The sequence below is a fragment of the Dermacentor albipictus genome, chromosome 1 (assembly GCF_038994185.2).
Source record: "Dermacentor albipictus isolate Rhodes 1998 colony chromosome 1, USDA_Dalb.pri_finalv2, whole genome shotgun sequence".
In the NCBI taxonomy this organism is placed as follows: Eukaryota; Metazoa; Arthropoda; class Arachnida; order Ixodida; family Ixodidae; genus Dermacentor; species Dermacentor albipictus.
Window position 1 is genome coordinate 59,005,690 of NC_091821.1, and position 19,825 is coordinate 59,025,514.

A 19,825-nucleotide genomic window follows, 5' to 3' on the forward strand; every position below is an offset into this window, starting at 1 on the left:
CACAGCCGAAAGGCAATACATCATACTTCAATGACTTTAGAAACAACCTAAAAGCCCGATTCGTATAACTTGCAACAAACAAAGAAGACGAGCATATTAGATTACAAAAGGGAGGGGACGACATACAACTAATCAAGAAACGACACCAGAGGCGCTATAACGTAAAACTATTCCAAACCTTTCTATTCCAATTCTGCAATCAGCCCTCCGCGATTGGTCAAAAACTTTTTTAGACCACCCCCACTTCACCTGTCTCTCACGTGACGTCACGAAAACAGCAATAGCTCTCCCTCTGATATGACGTGTACACATTGACTATGCATAATTTGACCGAACAAAAGAAAAATAGTTATTTCTCATTTGACGCCTTTACGCCGTTAGCGCTTGGCTATTGGTCAAAAGTTTTCGGGCTGCGCCCACTTCACCTGCCTGTCTCATGACGTCACAAAACCGCAAAACTCACGGCGTTAACGTGTAGGCGTTAAAGATGCATTAATATGCCGAACTAAACTGAATTTTCTTCTGAATAGCCACAGGCTGCCCCGTTCCGAAAGGAATAAAAGATGGCTGCCGCCGATCGCTGAAGCACTGGCTACTCGCACCTGCCGGAGAGCATGGGTTTATTTGCGTGTAATAATACTTTTTGCTTGGCCGTGTAACGTTTTGCAGAGCTTTCGGCACGTTTACGACCTGGTTCTGCCAACTCTTCTTTGCTGAGGATCCGTTTTAGCGGCATTCTTAAGCTTCCGTTGCATGCCGCCGCGATTGTCGACCAGCCTCCGCAAGTAAGAGAAAGCGAACCAATCGCAGACGACGGCAACACCCACTTCAGCCGGTTATCTATTTTCAGTGCACTGGCTCGGCCCCATCCCTCTCTACTTGAGCGTGCTCCTCGCCTCTTGTGAGCCAATTAGATAAGACAAGCCGCTCAGTGTAGGCAAGGTTATTCGTTTTTCAAGCAAACATAAAGTGACCTCCTATGAACGAGGAGAGCGTTTGATTGGTTTGTTCAGACAACCCTGCGGGTTACTGCCCGATGCTTGCGTCGGCGGTTACGCAAATTTGACGTCAGGAGATTGGAATAAAAACATAATGGAATAGTTTTACGTTATACAGCCCCAGTCTGGTTGAAACTGTGGTCATATAGGCCAATATGACGTAAAGCTATTCCAAAGTTTTCTGTTCCAATTCTGCAATCAGCACTCCACAATCGGCCAAAAAAATTTTCGGGCCGCCCACACTTTGCCTGTCTGTCCCCGCAGGTCACGAAAACCGCGATAGCTCTACATCTGATATGACGTGTACACAGTGAGTACCCTTGATTATCCTTAACAAAAGAAAAATTATTGTTTCTGAGTTGACACCTTTTCGTAGTTTGTCCTTTGCTATTGGCCAAAAGCTTTTGGGCTGCGCTCACTTGGCTTGTCTGTCAAGCGACGTCACAAAACCGCGAAAGCTCATCGCGTCAGAGTGACGTGTACCTGTTAAAGATGCATTAAAATGCCGACAAAAAATGAATTTTTTTCTTCATAGGCGGAAACTGCGCCGTTCCGAAGGGAATAGAAGACGGCTGCCGCCGATCGCTCAGGCACTGGCTACTCGCAGGTGCCGGAGAGAATGGATTTATTTGCGTATAATAAACATGTTTGCGTAGCAGTATTACGTTATCGAGCCCTTTCGGCACGTATGCGACATCGCTCTGCAAATTCTGCTGAGGATTTGTTTTAGCGACATTCTTAACCTTCCGTTGCACGCTGTCGCCATTTTCGACTAGCCACCGCAAGCTAAGTAAGGGAAAGCGGACCAATCGCAAACGCCGGCGCCATCCTCCTCATCCGGTTATTTATTTTCACTGCACTGGCTCGGCACCATCCAAACCCTGATCGCTTGATCATGCTCCTCGCCTGTTGTTAACCAATTAGATAAGAAAAACCGCTCAATATAAGCAATGTTAATCGCCTTGCAGGCAAATGAAAGTGACTCTCTATAAACCAAGAGAGCGTTTGATTGGCCTTTTCAAACGACGCTGTGTGTTAACGCCCGATGCTTGCGTTGGTGGTTACGTAAATCTGACATCAGGAGATTGGAACAGTTTTGCGTTATAGGGCCTCTAATGTCCTTTAGGGAACAATCATTCGACTAACGTTCGAAGAAACACTGGACTCAACGCTGTGGCCCAATATTAGTGTTTACGCGCATGCATGGATCCGGATCACGAGCGCCGCTTCGCAGTTTTCAGTTCCCAAATTCTCAGTTGACTCACCACGCTACTCGCACAATTCGGCGAGGTGTACTTCTATTGCAGACAAAAGTGGTCTTCGTAGTTATCGCGCGTGTTTCCTGCAGATGCAACGTAGGGCTCTTCACAATGCAATCTGTTGTGTTTGTTTCAACATAGAATTGCTGTTTTACTCTTAACGCTACCGCCTTTTTACGTGCCAGGTGTACTGCTGTGATGCGCATGCGGAATCGACATCTGGAAGGGGATATATCGGTAGCGGCAGGTGTTAACGCTGAAGTGCTCGGGATGAAGGAAGTATTCTCTAGAATGATGGCGAATATTGCGGCTGAAAAGAGAAGCGCACCACCGACGATCTCAAACGTGTGATATGGCAGCGTGACAACGGCAGTGCGTCGTTGCAGCTGCCAAATTGACTCACCATCCGCGCATTTCTGAGCGCTTCTCGCTTTCTCACTGGATCACTTATGCGCTTTGCCAGAGTATAAGTGTATAAGCCCCTCTTCCCATTCTTCGCAAAATTTGCAACACACCATTCCGAAGTTTACGTTCCGGAATGCGACATCCTGCGCTAATTCCTGCGCGTCCCAAGTGAAAAGCACTACGCATTTGCGCATCTGAACGGAGAAAGGACTTAAGCTGCTGGGTACAGGCTTGCTTTTGATCAACCGTACACACAAAAAAAGCGTTACATAAATATAAACAACGAGCAAAGGCGAAGTTATGTGATCACCAAACAACTGTTTCAATATTGGGACGCGTGCCGTAATGCCAGAATTTAAACAGGTTTGCAAGTTCATGGCGATTATAGCACGGGGATCTTTGAACACACTGTTTTCTTCTTTTATATTTTTTTCCCGTCTCCAGCTTGCTAACCCCTCCGAGGAAGCGTTTTAATGTGATTACTTTGAGATATAACGATTGCTTATGTCACGAGATCGATTCAGCAGGATCGATTCGTTTACGGTGTTTACTGGAATCCCATGCACTATATACAAGGGGGCTTCAGTCTTGATCGATGCCCTTCGAGGATTGATTACCACGACGTGAAAAACCTGCCGAGCAGCGTAATAGGATCACGTTTCCAGGCTGCGTTTCTCCCCGTTGCGCCCATATTCTGGCTTCCTCCTTTTCTTCCGGGATCGTCGGGCGGCAATATGTGTATCGATATTATCCACATTTCCTTCCTTCCTGACATCGATATTTCCTAGCAAATGCAAGCTAGTGCCAGTGTAAATACGCATCTCTCAAAGCAGAGAAAATGCTAATCCGCAATTTTTTTTTCACAGCTTACGTAAAGGCGCGACTGAGCGCCGAGATAATGAGGATTTGAGGTTAAGGAAAAACTAACACTGGACGAATGCTAACGCTGCTAGGTGATTGCTAAGGTGGTTTGAGGCTCACTGCGACTAGGCTGACTGTAACACCTTGGCTAACTGAGCCCTATAGTTGAAAGGAGAAATCAATCAGTGAAACCAAGACAGGGCCCATTGTGAGCCGGCCGCATACACCTGTGATATTCATGGCAGACAAGCAGAGAGTGCCCACTAATGTTTCTGTCAGCCTGTGCATATTATTAATTATACGCCACCGCTAGTAGATTAGCGCACACAGGGGATTATGATGCGGCGGTTATACTTGGCCACATATTCACAAAAAAGTTCTCACGCGAGAACTATTCGTAAGAGCAGCTGTCAACCAATGGTAACGTTGGAAATATGAGCGAAGGCAGCGGGCCAATGACAAACAGCACCTTACAAACTAAAAGCTTTGCCAATTCCTCCGATGATTCCCTTCCTGGAAGAAATGTATATGAGGAGAGCGTTTATGGCAAAGGGATCGAACACAAAATATAGGGACACGCGGACGTTTAGCTAAATACACGGAGAAAGAACGTGCCGTTGCGTCCCTTTTCATTCGACAAAACACGGGTGGCTCAGCAAATTAACGAAAGAGAAAAAAAAGGCATCCAGGAGGAGGGGAAAAATCCACTTCCAAAAGAACGGTTCAGTCATTAAGCCAGGAGCGAAACGCCAGCGCGGTGGAATGCCTGTTGCTTATAAGTATAGCTCGAACCAATTAGTGGGGCATTTGATTTGGAAGACGGCACGCGGTGATTTTCAATGGAGATAGGACCAAGAAACTGTCCATGCACCTTTGGTGAACCACGCAGATAATTTTGAGTTGTTGAGTTGAGTTGAGTGGTTGTAGGCTGCTGGTGGGATTAGCCTTGCAGTTGCTGCCGGCAATTGCTCCACCGTAGCGACACTTAAAATACATAAATCACATAAATCAGACACAGACCACACAACTTCACATAGTCACTCCTAAGGTCACCATGTGGAGGCCAAATCAGTGTAATGCAGGTAATTTAAAAGAAGGCGAGAAACCTCCTTCCTACACAACTGGTTTCCGCGCGGGAAAACAATGTCCTGAAGAGAGCTGTGAGGAATTTCTGTCTTCTTGAGCGACCCGAATAACACACTCCTTTCCGCGTTATACAGAGTACAGCACATAAGGTAATGGTCTATGTCCCCACACACACCACAGGTTGAACTTAATGGAGACAACGCCAGGCCAGTCTTATACATCCACGCAGGGGTACGAGCAGAGCCCGTGCGAATGCGGAGCAGTAAAGTGGCTTGGTTTCTTTGAGACCCTTGGTCACACATGGCTTGTGAGGTGAGCTCCACGAAGAACTGAAATGACACAAAACTGCTTCTCTGAAGAGTCTTTTGTCCTCTTGAGGCACTTTTCTCAATGGATTCCCAGACAGCGCTCTATGGGCGAGGCTGTCCGCCATCTCTTTGCCTATGATACCTAGGTGCGAGGGCACCCATTGGAAACGCATGGAGAAGCCTTTGATATGGAGATTGTGCACCGAGCGTAGGGAGCTAAGACATGAGGCATCAGTAGGGAACCCGTGCTCTAACCTTTGAAGGGCGGATTTTGAATCTGTAAGAATGACAACAGGTTAAGGTGTACAAAACCGTAGCTTCTTTAGAGCTACCTCAATGGCAACGCTTTCGGCCGTTGTGGAGGACACGACTGCAGTGAAGCGAACCGACGAATCATACTTCAAAGAGGGAATGTGAAAAGCAGTTGCACTAGATCCTCTGACCTTGTCCACAGAGCCATCAGTAAAAATTTGAAGATGACGTGTATATTCAGTCTCAAGATATTCCAGTACGAGCGAACGCGTTGCCGCCAAAGGAAAACTCCGCTTAGAGCTAACGTGAGGAATTGTCAACGAACAATCCAGGCTCGCGAGTGACCAAGGTGGTTTCGACCTCTTAGTTCGACCTCTAGCGTCAAGGCCCAGGTAACCACGAGTATTAAAGGCCAAGTATGCTCGGCACTCAGATCTCTTTCGAAGGCGCTGTAGGAGGGCTCGCCCGGCTATCGTCTGTTTGAGGCGGCCAATTTGCATCAATAACTTTTGTGAAGCCACTAGGCTAAGAGGTCTCGATAGAGACTCATAAAGTACTGCATTGTTAGGAGCTGTCTGCGGAACGCAAAGACCTCTCCTTAGGCCCTTTCTGTGCAAAACCTCAAGTCGTTCCAGCTGTGATAGCGAGGGGGAAATTAAAGAGAGCTGGTACGTTATTCGACTCGTCACTAGTGAATCGTGCAGCCTGATCATTGAAGAAGGTTGATTTCCCCATTGCTCACTTGCAACTCTACGGAACACATTTGGAAGCGAGAAGGCGCTATATAGCCGCTGCTATTGACAGTCATCTGATGTATATGGGAGCAATTGCTCTGCGGCGAAAGCGCCGAATAAACGTTAGCAAACGACGGAGCTTTGTGAAGGCCTCGTCGCACTCGGACGACCACGAAGTGAAGGACCTGTTACTTCTTAGAAGCTTTGTCAGGGGCGATATGATGGCGGCGAAATTGTGAACGAAGCATCTGAAGTAAGAGCAGAGACGTATCAAACTCCGCAAATCTTTAACGGACGTTGGCTGAGGGACTTCAGCAATGGCCCGTTGTTTGGCTGGATCGGGAATTCCATCCTTGTATACGACATAACCTAGAATTGTCAGCTGTCGAGCAGCAAATTGGCACTTCTTTAGGTTTAATTGTAGGCCAGTGTTTGTCAAACACGTCAAAACACACCGGAGCCGTTGAAGGTGCGTGGTGAAGTCAGGAGCAAAAACAACAGTGTCGTCAAGCTAGCACAAGCACGTGTGCCACTTCAAGACGCGCAGAACTGTGTCCATCATGGGCTCAAAAGTTGCGGGCGCATTACAAATGCAAGAGGCATTAAGTTAAATTCGTATAAACCGTCGTGTATGACAAAAGCTGTCTTCGGCCGATCGAGGTCTGCCACGGGTACTTGCCTATATCCTGAGCGCAAATCTAGAGATGAAAAGAGTTTGGCACCTTGTAGACTGTCAATCGCGTCGCCTATGCGCGGGAGAGGGTAGACGTCCTTGCGAGTGATCTTAATGAGGCGCCGGTAGTCCACACAGAACCGCACAGAACCATCTTTCTTCGTAACAAGGACGACACGGGATGTCGATGGACTGTTGGAAGGTCGCATCACCTGGCAGAGAAGCATGTCCTCGACTTGTTCGTTGATTACGCGACGTTCTGCAGGAGATACACGATACGGACGTTGCCGCAATGGCGGTTGCGAGCCAGTGCCAATCTGATGAGTAACAGCTGACGTCCGGCCCAGGGAGGGTTGCCCTACATCGAAACAAGAACGAAATGTTTCCAGCAAGCACAAAAGCTGAGACTGCTGCACCGGTGCGAGGTCATCGGCAATAGAAGAACCGAACACATCACTGGGTGATAGGTCACACGTAGAAAGAGCACTGAGCACACTGGAACTTGCCCAGTCATTGTCATCAGGCGGGTCCATAACTTGCACGTCTTCGATAGCTTCTACATTACCAAGACATTCCCCTCGGAGCAGCGTCACAGGGTATGGGAATGGGTTGCAAACGAAAATGGTGCTGTAGTCCTGCGTGATGTTCACTGTCGCAAAAGGTAGCAGCAGACCTTTCCGAGTGAGAAAGCGGTCAGATGGAGACAGTAGTGCAACAGTGTCTGAGGTTCCGCAGAAATACATGGGCACGACCGTTTACGCGTTCAGAGGAACATGGGAGTCAGGTTGAACAAGTAGTTTCCTCGAAAGCGAAGAATTGACGGTGAGCGGCAAATCTAACAGCGGCGACAGTTCTATCTCGGCCTGTGGGAAATAGACAACGGCGTTGTGGCGAGAGAGAAAATCCCAGCCGAGGATAACGTCATGAGAGCACGAGGAAAGGATGATGAATTCTATCCCGTATAGAACGTCGTCAATGACAACACGAGCATGCAGGCAAGCTGCTAAGGGGTGAATATGCTGAGCACTGGCTGTGCGGAAGGAGAACCAGAAAGGGGCGTCGTGACATTCCGAAGTAAACGGCAAAGCTTAGCGTCCATAACACATACAATGACTCCTGTGTCCATGAGTACAGATCCACGAACACTATCAAAAAACCCTTGGATTACGTTCCAGCTTTAGTGAAGAGGAGGACGAAGAAAACGCTCTTGTGTCGGCTGTGCCGGCGATCGGCGCTTATGTACTGCCAGTGCAACTATACTGTGCCTAGTGTCTTATAATAAATCCTCATATTGCATTTGGTGGAGGTGCTGCACTCCCCGACCACGCTTATTGATACTGGGACTGCAGTTTCTGTTATCGACGAAAAGCTTTGTCGTAACCTCCACAAAGTCACAACGCCGTTGTCTAGTATGCTTCTACGCACCGCGACTGCGCAGCATATAGCCCCGCTTGCTCAATGTACAGCAAGGGTGGTCATCGGTGGCATTGTCTATGTTGTTGAATTTTTCGTGCTGTCTTCATGTTCACATGACATCATTCTCGGCTGGGACTTCTTGTCTCACCATCGTGCCATCATCGACTGGGCCCGGGCCGAAGTGGTGCTTTTCCCGCTTGCCGATGCCCCGCTGCCTGACCCTTCTGAAGATAAAGCCTCCAAGCTCACCGTTGTGTCCGATACGGACATACCACCCGAAATGTCTGTGCTTGTGCGCGTCTCTTGCTCTATCGCGCCAAACGCTACAGTACTTTTTACACGGTCGCCTATTTTTCTACGTCGCAAGGCCCTACCTCTCCCGTTTGCTGTCCTCGCTACTGTATCTGGATTATCCTCTATGCTTGTGTGTAACCCCTCTCACTATCCTGTGACCTTACTGCGCGGTGAATCACTAGGTCGTGTTCAGCCCCTTGACCCGTTTCACATTCGCGATGCTTCCGACGCCCTCACTTCTCCCGTGCTGTGCACGTGATCATCGTCATTGTCGTCGTCACACGTTCTTGAATCTATCGTAGATGCCGATCTGCCGCCTCCGTATCGCCAGCAAGTCCTCGCCCTTGTTCAGAATTTTCGCTTGTCGTTTGATTGTGAACAACCGTCTCTCGGGCGTACGGCAACCGTCACTCACAGCGTTCACATTGGTTCCCATCCTCCTTTACGCCAGCGACCATACCCCGTGTCGGCAGCCGAGCGACAGATCATTAACGAGCAAGTCGACCATATGCTGCACTGTGTCATCATTCACCCTTCCCACAGTCCTTGGGCGCCTCCTGTAGTTTTAGTACGCAAGGACGGGTGAATGCGCTTCTGTGTGGATTACCGTCGACTCAATAAGATCACTCGTAAAGTTGTCTATCCGCCGCCTCGGATAGATGATGCCCTAGACTACTTACAAGGCGCGGAGTGCTTCTCATCTTTGGATCTTCGCTCCGGCTATTGGCAAGTGCCGATGGCAGAAGATGACTTTAAGAAGACAGCTTTCGTCACGCCCGATGACTTCTACAAATTTACCGTAATGTCATTCGGGCTCTGCAACCCGCCTTCGAGCGCATGATGGACACCATCCTTCGTAACTACAAGTGGAAAACATGTCTGTGCTACCTTGATGATATTGTGGTGTTTTTGCCAGATTTCCCGACGCACCTCGTTCGCTTGCGTGACATACTGACCTGCCTCACCTCTGCTGGCCTCCAACTTAACATCAGAAAGTGCCGTTTTGCTGCCCGCAAGTTAACAATAGTCAGACACGTGGTATCGTAGGACACTGTGCTTCTTGACTCAGCCAAGCTTCGCGCGGTCGCAGGGTTTCCGATGCCGATTACTATTAAGGCGCTCCGCAGCTTTATGGGGCTCTGCTCTTACTTTCGGCGTTTTGTGAGCAATTTTGCAACTATCATCACACCACTGACCGATTTGCTTACCGCTACCAACGGCACCTCAGCGTGGTCAACTTCCTGTGACGAAACCTTCAAGCCACTACGTCGCCTACTTACTTTGGCACCGATTCCTTGACAGTATACGATCCCACAGTGCCTACAGAGGTACACACGGATGCCAGCAAAGAAGCGTTTCTACTGGCACGGCATGTATCACTTCGTGCGCCAGTACGTACGCGCTTGCACGGCGTGCCAACGGCGTAAAATTCCACAGCGCTGTCCTGATGAGCTACAGCCGCTGCCCTGTCTGGCTCGGCCCTTCGATCGCGTCGGCATAGACCTGTACGGGCCACTTCCCAGCAGCTCCTCCGGTAACCGATCGATAATTGTAGGTGTCGACCATTTGACTTGCTACGCCGAGACGGCCGTACTCCCGGCAGCCTCTGCTCGCGAAGTTGCGTTTTTCATCTTGCGGAACTTCGTTCTTCGGCATGGCACACCACGCGAACTGCTCAGCTACAGGGGGCGTGTCTTCCTGTCCGAAGTAATCCAAGTCCTTCTCGCTGTATGCAGCATCGTTCACCGCAAGTCTACAGCCTACCACCCGCAAACGAACGGCTTGACAGAGAGGTTCAACCGCACACTCGGTGACATGTTGACTATGTAAGTCGCCTCGGAACACAGTAACTGGGACACTGTTTTGCCGTTTGTCACATATGCCTATAACACGGCCACACAAGCTACCAGTGGATTTTCGCCCTTTTTTCTGCTGTATGGACGAGAGCCCTCGTGTACTATGGACACACTGCTCCCATACCGACCCGACGCTTCCACGCCTGTGTCTGAAGCCTCCAAATACGCCGAGGACTGTAGGCAGCTCGCACGAACCCTTACGACCGCTGCTAAAGGTCGCCAAAAGCTGCGGCGTGACAGTGGCGCGCTTACACCACTTTTCCCGACTGGTTCCCTCGTTTGGTTGTGGGTCCCACCTCACAACCCTGGCCTTTCAACCAAACTCCTTGCACGTTGTGATGGCCCCTATCGCGTCATAGACCGTACCTCCACTGTCACCTACGTTGTAGAACATGTGACGCTATCACCCAACCTTAGGCATCGTGGGCGTGACACGGATCATGTAAACCGACTTAAGCCGTACTATGACCCCCTCATCTTACCTACGCCGTAAGTCACCAGGATGACTCCTCTTCTCTCCCGGGGGCCATTGTAGTGAAGAGGAGGACGAAGAAAACGCTCTTGTGTCGGCTGTGCGCGCGATCAGCCTTCGTGTGCTGCAGGTGCAACTAGACTGTGCCAAGTGTCTTATAATAAATGCTCATATTACACAGGGACTACGTTGAGGACTTTCGCATTTCGATGGTGTCACAGCCCATGCTTATTGGACTGCGACGGTTTATTTATTTATTTATCATACGCTCAGGGCCATTACGGCATTATAGAGGGGAGTGGTTACAAGCAAAAACGGGTAAATTCAACAAACAGGAGTTACTAGTGCAGAAAATTATGTATATATAAATATGTATAAACAAAACTATTTAACAAATGGCACCTAGATATACAATGCTAGCTAAGGCGTTTGTGAGTACAGGTTGAACAATATGAAAAAAAGGTTCCTAGTTATACAGTGCTAGCTATGACATTCTTGAATAATTGGTGATCTGCGATAGTGGCTATTGAGGCGGGGAGGTGATTCCACTCATTGGAAGTTCGTGGTACAAATGACTGCAAAAAAGCGTTGGATCTGCAAAATGAAATGTCAACCTTATGAATGTGGTCTAGTCTGGGTGATACATACGGAGGCGGAGAAATAAGTTTGTTGCGTAGCAGCGGGTGATGAAATAATTTATGAAAAAGGCACAAACGGAACAATTTTCGACGTGATAACAAGGGCGGTAGGTTAAGGCTAGATTTCATGGCACTGATACTCGTGGTTCTATTATAGTTAGAAAGAATGAAACGAGTAGAGTTATTCTGAACCATTTCCAGTGAGTGTATTAGGTTTACTTGACCTGGATCCCAGATTGAAGCAGCGTACTCAAGTTTAGGTCGTATTAGAGTTTTATAGAGGATTAATATTAAGGAAGAAGGTGCTTTGCAAAAGTTGCGTCGTAAGTAACCTAGCATTCTGTTAGCGTTACTTATTATATGGGTGATGTGGGTATTCCAAGTAAGATCAGAGGTGATGTGAAGGCCAAGGTACTTGTAAGTTGTTACCAATTCTAATGGAGTGTTATTAAGGGAGTACACAGGTGGTTCACTGGTAGTTCGAGATACACGCATGAATTTACACTTGTTAACATTTAGTTCCATTAACCATGAATTGCACCATGCAGAAATGGCGTTAAGATCAGCTTGAAGCCTGGTAACATCCTCGTCGCGAGTTACTTCGGTGTAAATTACGCAGTCGTCAGCAAATAGGTGAATTTGAGATGAAACACAGGAAGGTAAGTCGTTAATATATATGATATATAGGAGGGGTCCAAGCACGGAGTCTTGTGGTACACCTGAATAAACAGGACTCAGATTAGATGTTACTTCGTTAGCTGAAACGAACTGTGAACGGTTAGTGAGGAAAACTTCAAGCCAGTACAGAATTTTAGGCTCAAGGTTTAGTTTCTCGTCCCGAGTGATTGGCGAAGTCGCATCGGCGACAGTGAGCGGCTGCTAAACGGCGGGTATAGTTGGCGGTGGGCGCAATGACGATGACATTGCCGACGGGATATTGTAATATGGGCAGTTGGGCTGGCTTGTCACGGGTAGTGCGGCGTTGGCGGCTGCACACGATTAAAATAATGTGCGATGTGATCAGTGCAGCCGCTAGGGGGGGGGGGGGGGCAAAGTATCTGGGCCGGTTGTAGGGGGTACGCCACCGGTTCGCTGGGACAGGTACCATTCATGTCACAGGACGCGTTGCACGGGATGGCTGCTATGACTGCATGGCGGGCTGCAGCTTGGGCCTGGCCACGACTTCGGCATAACGGAGAGGCATACTCGTAGAGAGTGGTTGGGTTGTCGCGATGAAGTACTTCAGCGTAGCCGAGTGCTGCAGCCACCGGGACCTGTTGGGGCGTCGCAACGACTTCAGCGTAGCTGACTGGTGCGCAGTGGCGTAGCAACAGGGGGGGCCGGGTGGCCGTGGGCCCCGGGTGCAAAGGGCCAGTGGGCGGGGGGGGGGGGGAGGGAGGTGTCATATAATACGCCTGAACACACCCGCCTTTCCGCCGGCTACACCAGGGGGGGGGGGGGAGAAGACAGAATACTTATGGGCCCCGGGTGCTAGACGACCTAGCTACGCCACTGCTGGTGCAGCCGTAGGAAGATGTTGGCACTGATCTGGCAAGACCTCGGCGATTTCTTCTTCGATCGCGCGACGGAGTGCAGGCAAAAAATTCGAGGCAGCCTGCCTGTTGTGTATGCGGGGGTTGAGCGTAGGTCATCAAGGAGAGCGGGCGCGCAACTTCCTCCCGAACGAACACTTCCATTTCAGCAAGCAGCGCTGACAGGTCGGAGGTGGTAGTCAAACCAGCAATGAGGTCATCGCGTGAGGATGGGCGACGTGTCAACGAGCGCTGCCTGCGCAGCTCCTCGTAGCATTGGCAGAGAGTGACGATGTCAGTCACGGACCTTGCAAGTAGCATGTTGAAAACATCGTCCTCTATCCCTTTCATGACAATTCTGATTTTGTCGGACTCCGACATCGTCGCGTTGGCTCTCTTACGCAAATCCAGAACATCTTCAATGTAGCTGGTAAATTATCCACCTGGCTGCTGTGCATGTTCTCGCAAACGTTATTCCGCATGCAGATTGCGCACAGCCGGGCGACCAAACACAACCACTAAAGAGGTCTTGAACGAGGACCACGTCGGAAAATGGGTGTGATGGTTGTTGTACCAGAGACTGGCGACACCTGAGAGATAGAAGAGCATGTTGCTCAGTTTTCCGGTGTCGTCCAATTTGTTGTGGGCGCTTACCCACTCATATGTCGTCAGCAAGTCCTCCACGTCGGTGTCCACGCCGCTGAAAAATGGCAGGGTCCCTGTGGTGAAGCACACCACAGCACATGACTGACTGAGCAGGCGCTTCCTACAGGAAGAAGTAGGAGTTGTTTGCTCGGACGCGTCTTCAGGCATGATTTAGCATAAGGTACGGGATTAAAGTTCCACGATTGACGTTGTAGTCCGAAACACGCTCCACCACTCATAAAGGTGTTTATTTGTCTCTAGCATTTCGGCCAACCGTCACAGCAGGGCGCGGACTCTCAGCATGAGAGGTATTCCCCGAGAAACGCGCTGGAGAGATTGGCCCGCTAGAAAGCGTTAGAGAGGATAGCCCCCAGTAAAATTGATTATGAAGAATGACTGAGGAATATGGAAGAAAGTAAATGGGCTGGGAGAGTGTGGGATGTATTTGTACAGGAAAAACATTGATTCACAGTGGAGTAAAGAACTAGGAAGCTTACCAGCAAGTATATGGCCTGTAGAGTGAGCAACACAGCAACAAAGCACGTCAAGCGGAAAGTCAGAGACGTTGAAATAATCTCATGGGTGGCGGCAATGGAAACGAAACCTGCCATGAGGAACTACTTAAGAAGAAAAAAACAAAATCAGGAAAGAAACAATTTATGATAACTCAAAAGAAAGCTCTTTACTTTTCGAAGCGAGATCAGGGTGCCTTAGAACACGCACCTATAAAGCGAGATATAGGAAGGAAGAAGAAGCATGTGCTTGTTGCGGTAAAGCTAGGGAAACTATGGAGCATGGTTTATTAGAATGTGAAGACGTCTACCCAGTGGTCGATTTAGGCACCACTGGACTTCTTGAAGCCCTTGAGTTTAGCGAGACCAGGGGGAAAGTAAACATGTTCGCAATATAGATTAGTAAGGGGCGATCGGAAGATTGGTGGGAGAAAAGTAGGGAAACGACAAAAAACGCCGACATACAAAAACAAAGTTCACAATAGGGGGTCAGAAAATTTGGTTATGGGAACTCATCGTGGGTTTTTTTTCTTTTTCTTTTTTTTCTTTTTTAACCTATAGGTAGGAAATTAGGAAGTGTAATAGCAAGAGCTTGGTGGCGCAACCCATCACTCCGTTGCCAAAGGGGGCGCTCATAACATCCATCCATGCATCCATCCGCCCATCCATCCGCCCATCCATCCGCCCATCCATCCGCCCATCCATCCATCCATCCATCCATCCATCCATCCATCCATCCATCCATCCATCCATCCATCCATCCATCCATCCGCTATCATGATGATGATGATGATGATCGTCATCATCATCATCCTGGTTACGCCCATTGCAGGGCCAAGGCCTCTCACATACTTCTAGAACTACCCCGGTCATGTACTAATTGTGGCCATGTCGTCCCTGCAAACTTCTTAATCTCATCCGCCCACCTAACTTTCTGCCCCCCCTGCTACGCTTCCCTTCACTTGGAATCCAGTCCGTAACCCTTAATGACCATCGGTTATCTTCCCTCCTCATTACATCTCCTGCCCATGCCCATTTCTTTTTCTTGATTTCAACTAAGACGTCATTAACTCGCGTTTGTTCCCTCACCCAATCTGCTCTCTGCTTATCCCCTTAACGTTACACCCGTCATTCTTCTTTCGATAGCTCGTTGCGTTGTCCTCAATTTAAGTAGAACCCTTTTCGTAAGCCTCCAGGTTTCTGCCCCGTACGTTAGTACTGGTAAGATACAGCTGTTATACACTTTTACCTTGAGGCATAATGGGAAACTGCTATTGATGATCTGAGAATGCCTGCCAAACGCACCCCAGCCCATTCTTATTCTTCTGATTATTTCAGTCTCATGATCCGGAATCGCAGTCACTACCTGTCCTAAGTAGATGTATTTTCTTACCACTTCCAGTGCCTCGCTACCTATAGTAAACTGCTGTTCTCTTCGGAGACTTTTAAGCATTATTTTAGTTTTCTGCAGATTAATTTTTAGGCCCCCCTTCAGCTTTGCCTCTCCAGGTCAGTGAGCATGCATTGCAATTGATCCTCTAAGTTACTAAGCAAGACAATATCATCAGCGAATCGCAAGTTACTAAGATATTCTCTATTAACTCCTATCCCCAATTCATTCCAATCCAGGTCTCTGAATACCTCCTGTAAACACGCTGTGAATAGCATTGGCGAGATCGTATCTCCCTGCCTGACGCGTTTCTTTATTGGAATTTTGTTGCTTTCTTAATGGAGGACTACGGTGGCTGTGCAGCCGCAATAGATATATTTCAGTATTTTTACATACGGCCCGTCTACACCCTGATTCCGTAATGCCTCCATTACTGCTGAGGCTTCGACTGAATCAAACGCTTTCTCGTAATCAATGAAAGCTATATATAAGGGTTGGTTGTATTCCGCACATTTCTCTATCACTTGATTGATAGTGTGAATATGGTCTATTGTTGAGTAGCCTTTACGGAATCCAGCCTGGTCCTTTGGTTGACGGAAGTCTAAGGTGTTCCTGATTCTATTTGCAATTACCTTAGTAAATACTTTGTAGGCAACGGACAGTGAGCTGATCGGTCTGTAATTTTTCAAGCCTTTGGCGTCCCCTTTCTTATGGATTAGAATTATGTTAGCGTTCTTCCAAGATTCCGGTATGCTCGAGGTCATAAGGCATTGCGTATACGGGGTGGCCAGTTTTTCTAGAACAATCTGCCCACCATCTTTCAACAGATCTGCCGTTACCTGATCCTCCCCAGCTACCTTCCCCCTTTGCATAGCTCCCAAGGCTTTGCTTACTTCTTCCGGCGTTACTTGTGGGATTTCAAATTCCTCTAGACCATTCTGTCTTCCATTATCGTCGTGGGTGCCACTGGTACTGTATAAATCTCTATAGAACTCCTCAGCCACTTGAACGATCTCATCCATATTAGTAATGATATTGCCGGCTTTGTCTCTTAATGCATACATCTGATTCTTGCTTATTCCTAGTTTCTTCTTCAGGGCTTTTAGGTTTCCTCCGTTTCTGAGAGCATGTTCAATTCTATCCATATTATACTTCCTTATGTCAGCTGTCTTACGCTTGTTGATTAACTTCGAAAGTTCTTCCAGTTCTATCCTAGCTGTAGGGCTGGAGGCTTTCATACATTGGCGTTTCTTGATCAGATCTTTCGTCTCCTGCGATAGCTTACTGGCGTACTGTCTAACAGAGTTACCACCGACTTTTATTGCACATTCCTTAATGATGCCCACAAGATTGTCGTTTATTGCTTCAACACTAAGGTCCTCTTCCTGAGTTAAGGCTGAATACCTGTTCTGTAGTTTGATCCGGAATTCCTCTATTTTCCCTCTTACCGCTAACTCACTGATCGGCTTCTTATGTACCAGTTTCTTCCGTTCCCTCCTCAAGTCTAGGCAAATTCGAGGAGGGAACGGAAAAAACTGGTACATACACTATAGCATTCCTCTTCTTCACTACAAGGTGATCGCAGGATCTGCTTCTAATCTGCAACTAAACAACTCCGCGCAGTGCACTTTGCAGGAGTTGCGTTATCCTTGTGGTTTCGATTGGGATGCCGACGCGCGTCGACTTATAAGAAGAGGAGCACTGAGGCACACGTCCCGCATCGCCTCACGACTCGTAATTGCTTGTGCCAATGCCGATGAATTCTCAAATAAATAAAAAAACAACACTAGCGCTTATTTGGGGAAATGTACCGTCAGGAGAAATACATTTGCAATGACGACGGCTTCTCTGGGACACGTGGGGTAAAGGAGAAAAATTTGCTCCGTCGCCACTTTGCCCCTCGAAAGAACGTGGGCTGGAGCGAAAATGGGCGCTTCGTCGCTGCCGCTAAATTTAACCGGACCTCATTTCCTAGGAGAGAAAAGAAGGGGGCACGCGCGGAGGCGAATCGCTTAATTTGCACCGCATTGATTTCGCATCTTCGGCTAGGAGCGACGTCCAAGGCCTGATTTATAATGCATCTGCGGGCCGGTGCGAGGACAGCGGTGAAATGCGGCGGTGGCGGGGGTGATGGGGAGGGAGTTACCTCGTTCCATGCGATGCTTATTTTTCTTTTTCCTCGCCGCCTCCTTTTATTCCGTCCTCGTCTTTCGTGCGGCGGAGAAAATACAATGCTTTTGTTTGCTTTTTGATTTCTTTTTCTGATCGCGTGCCTCGCTTGCGCAGTATGGAGTGAAAGCTCCCGGAAAGATAAGAAACACTATTCAAACCAGCGCAGCACGGGGAACCTGCCCGGCGAAGAGATGAAAGGGAAAAGGGATTTTCGCTCCCACCTTAGCGGTCCATTCGGCGGTAACGAAACTGGGCAGTGCGCTATTGCATTTTACGGGCGCTAAATTTCGACTATTATCCCTATTTTTCGAAGCTAGTTAAACTGAGCACCGGGATTTCGCCTCAGAGCTCCAAACTCCCGCAAGAATAAAAAATTCAAGGCGGCTCAAGTTGCGCGGCAAAATGAATTCATTGTAACATTTTCAGGATGGAATAAGCTCGTTGCATGTGTTGGGGTTGTCATGCACTGAAGTCGAAAAATAAAAAAAAAAGCAGAAAGCGTTGGTTCGGGCTAGTAGGTGATCCCTATTTAAAGCTGTTTTAGCGCAGAGTTTACAAAAAAAAAAATACGAAGGGACACGAACGGGACAGGCACTAACTTCCAACAAACGTAAAATTCCACGTGTCGTCAATACATACAGAAAAAAAACAGACAAAAAGAAACAGATAAAACAAGAAAGAATATAATTAATTATGTGGTGTGGCAGAACGTAAGTAGGGCAGACGGAACGACGCCTAAAGGAGTGGTTAAACGAGCACGAGAGGAACGTGACAAAGGAAGGACAGGGACACCTGGCATTACACTGCCGAGACTGTAAGTGCAAGCCACATCTTGACAAAACCGCAGCCTTGTTTAGAGACAAAGATAGGTGCACGCGCGAGGTCGAGGAAGCTGCAGCGATGAGTAGTGATGTTCACGGGTGCATCAGCTCACCGCCTCCTTTGTTTTCTGCCAAAGAAAAAAAATTTTCTTGAGAGCAGTCGCCGCCAAGTGCTTAGCAGACAGCTTTCACACAGCGCTTAAGGTCCGCTCCGCTCAGAACAGCGCGTCCTAAGAAGTTCAACAGAGCTGTAAAGCGGGTATGACAGTGCGCGTGCGCATAGCGCTCACACCGGCAGCGGGAGGTGTACACCGCTACCTAAGTTCCGCTACGAGACCGATGGAGCGGAGCGTTAGGGTGCGTCTACTGGTTGCTTTGTCGCTTTGCAGCCGCGCTGAGAGCGCGTGGCTGGCGTCTCTGGAAGACGCCGCTCGTCAAAAAAGCAAAATCAACGCAGTTCATGCAGCCAGCGGTGCGCGTGAAGTGTTAGCGGAGCAGAGCGCAAGCAACGCTCTGCCAAAACTGTCTAGTAACGCCCACATGTTAGACGGTACAATCAAATGATTAGTTATGTTCTCTCTTGTCATTTTCTTGTTTCTTTTTCTTAGTTTTTTTGTTATATATTCACGACATCTGGCATTAAGCTTTAGTTTGAAGTTAGCGCTTGTCCTTTCGTGTGCCTTTGTGGTTTTGCTAAATTGTACGCTAATACAGTATTAAATATCGAAAAAAAAGGTTCGCGGACTGTATAATCGAAGACGTTGATGTGTAATATTCCCGAAAGTATAATTGAAAAATGAGGAAGGGGCTTTCGACAGGGCTTTTCAGATAAAGTATACATGGTTTGCTCGTTGCACGTTAGCGTGCAACTAAGCGATAACACGAACCGTAAATGTTTGATATCAGTTGATAAGCTTCGAGTGCTGAGACGGGTCATGGCGTATTTGGCGCAGCGAACATAAATTAAAAATAAATAAACGTAATAACAAAAGAAATACATGCATGCGCATCCGAAATTTTGTGGGACTGTTCCGAATTTTTAGTCACAGAGCACGCAGAATATTAAAAAAACGTGCGAATCGACAGATTAACTGTTTAATTTTTCCGCTGTTGCTGTTTTTCCATTGCTTTCTAGCACATGTGAGGTGTGTTAATAAACATTAGGACTACTAATAAGCAATGGTTTGCACACTGAGAGGTCCGGAATGGTTTATATATTACTCAGCACTGCTTATTGCAGCTTCGATTTCCGGGCGTATTAAATACCATTCCCTACTATATGCAGGTTTGCAGGTTTAGATGCAGGTTTATGAAGCTCCGGCTCTTTACTCTAAACGTATGACTAACGTCTGTAGGCTGCTTTTCCCGTGCCCAAGTATATTTTTTGCCTCACTGTGTGAATGTGCGTTTGTTGCAAGGCTACTCATCGTATGTGGTGACGTTGAACTTATTCCGGGACCCGCAACTGACACGCACTACAAAGAACTTCTTGCAGCCATTT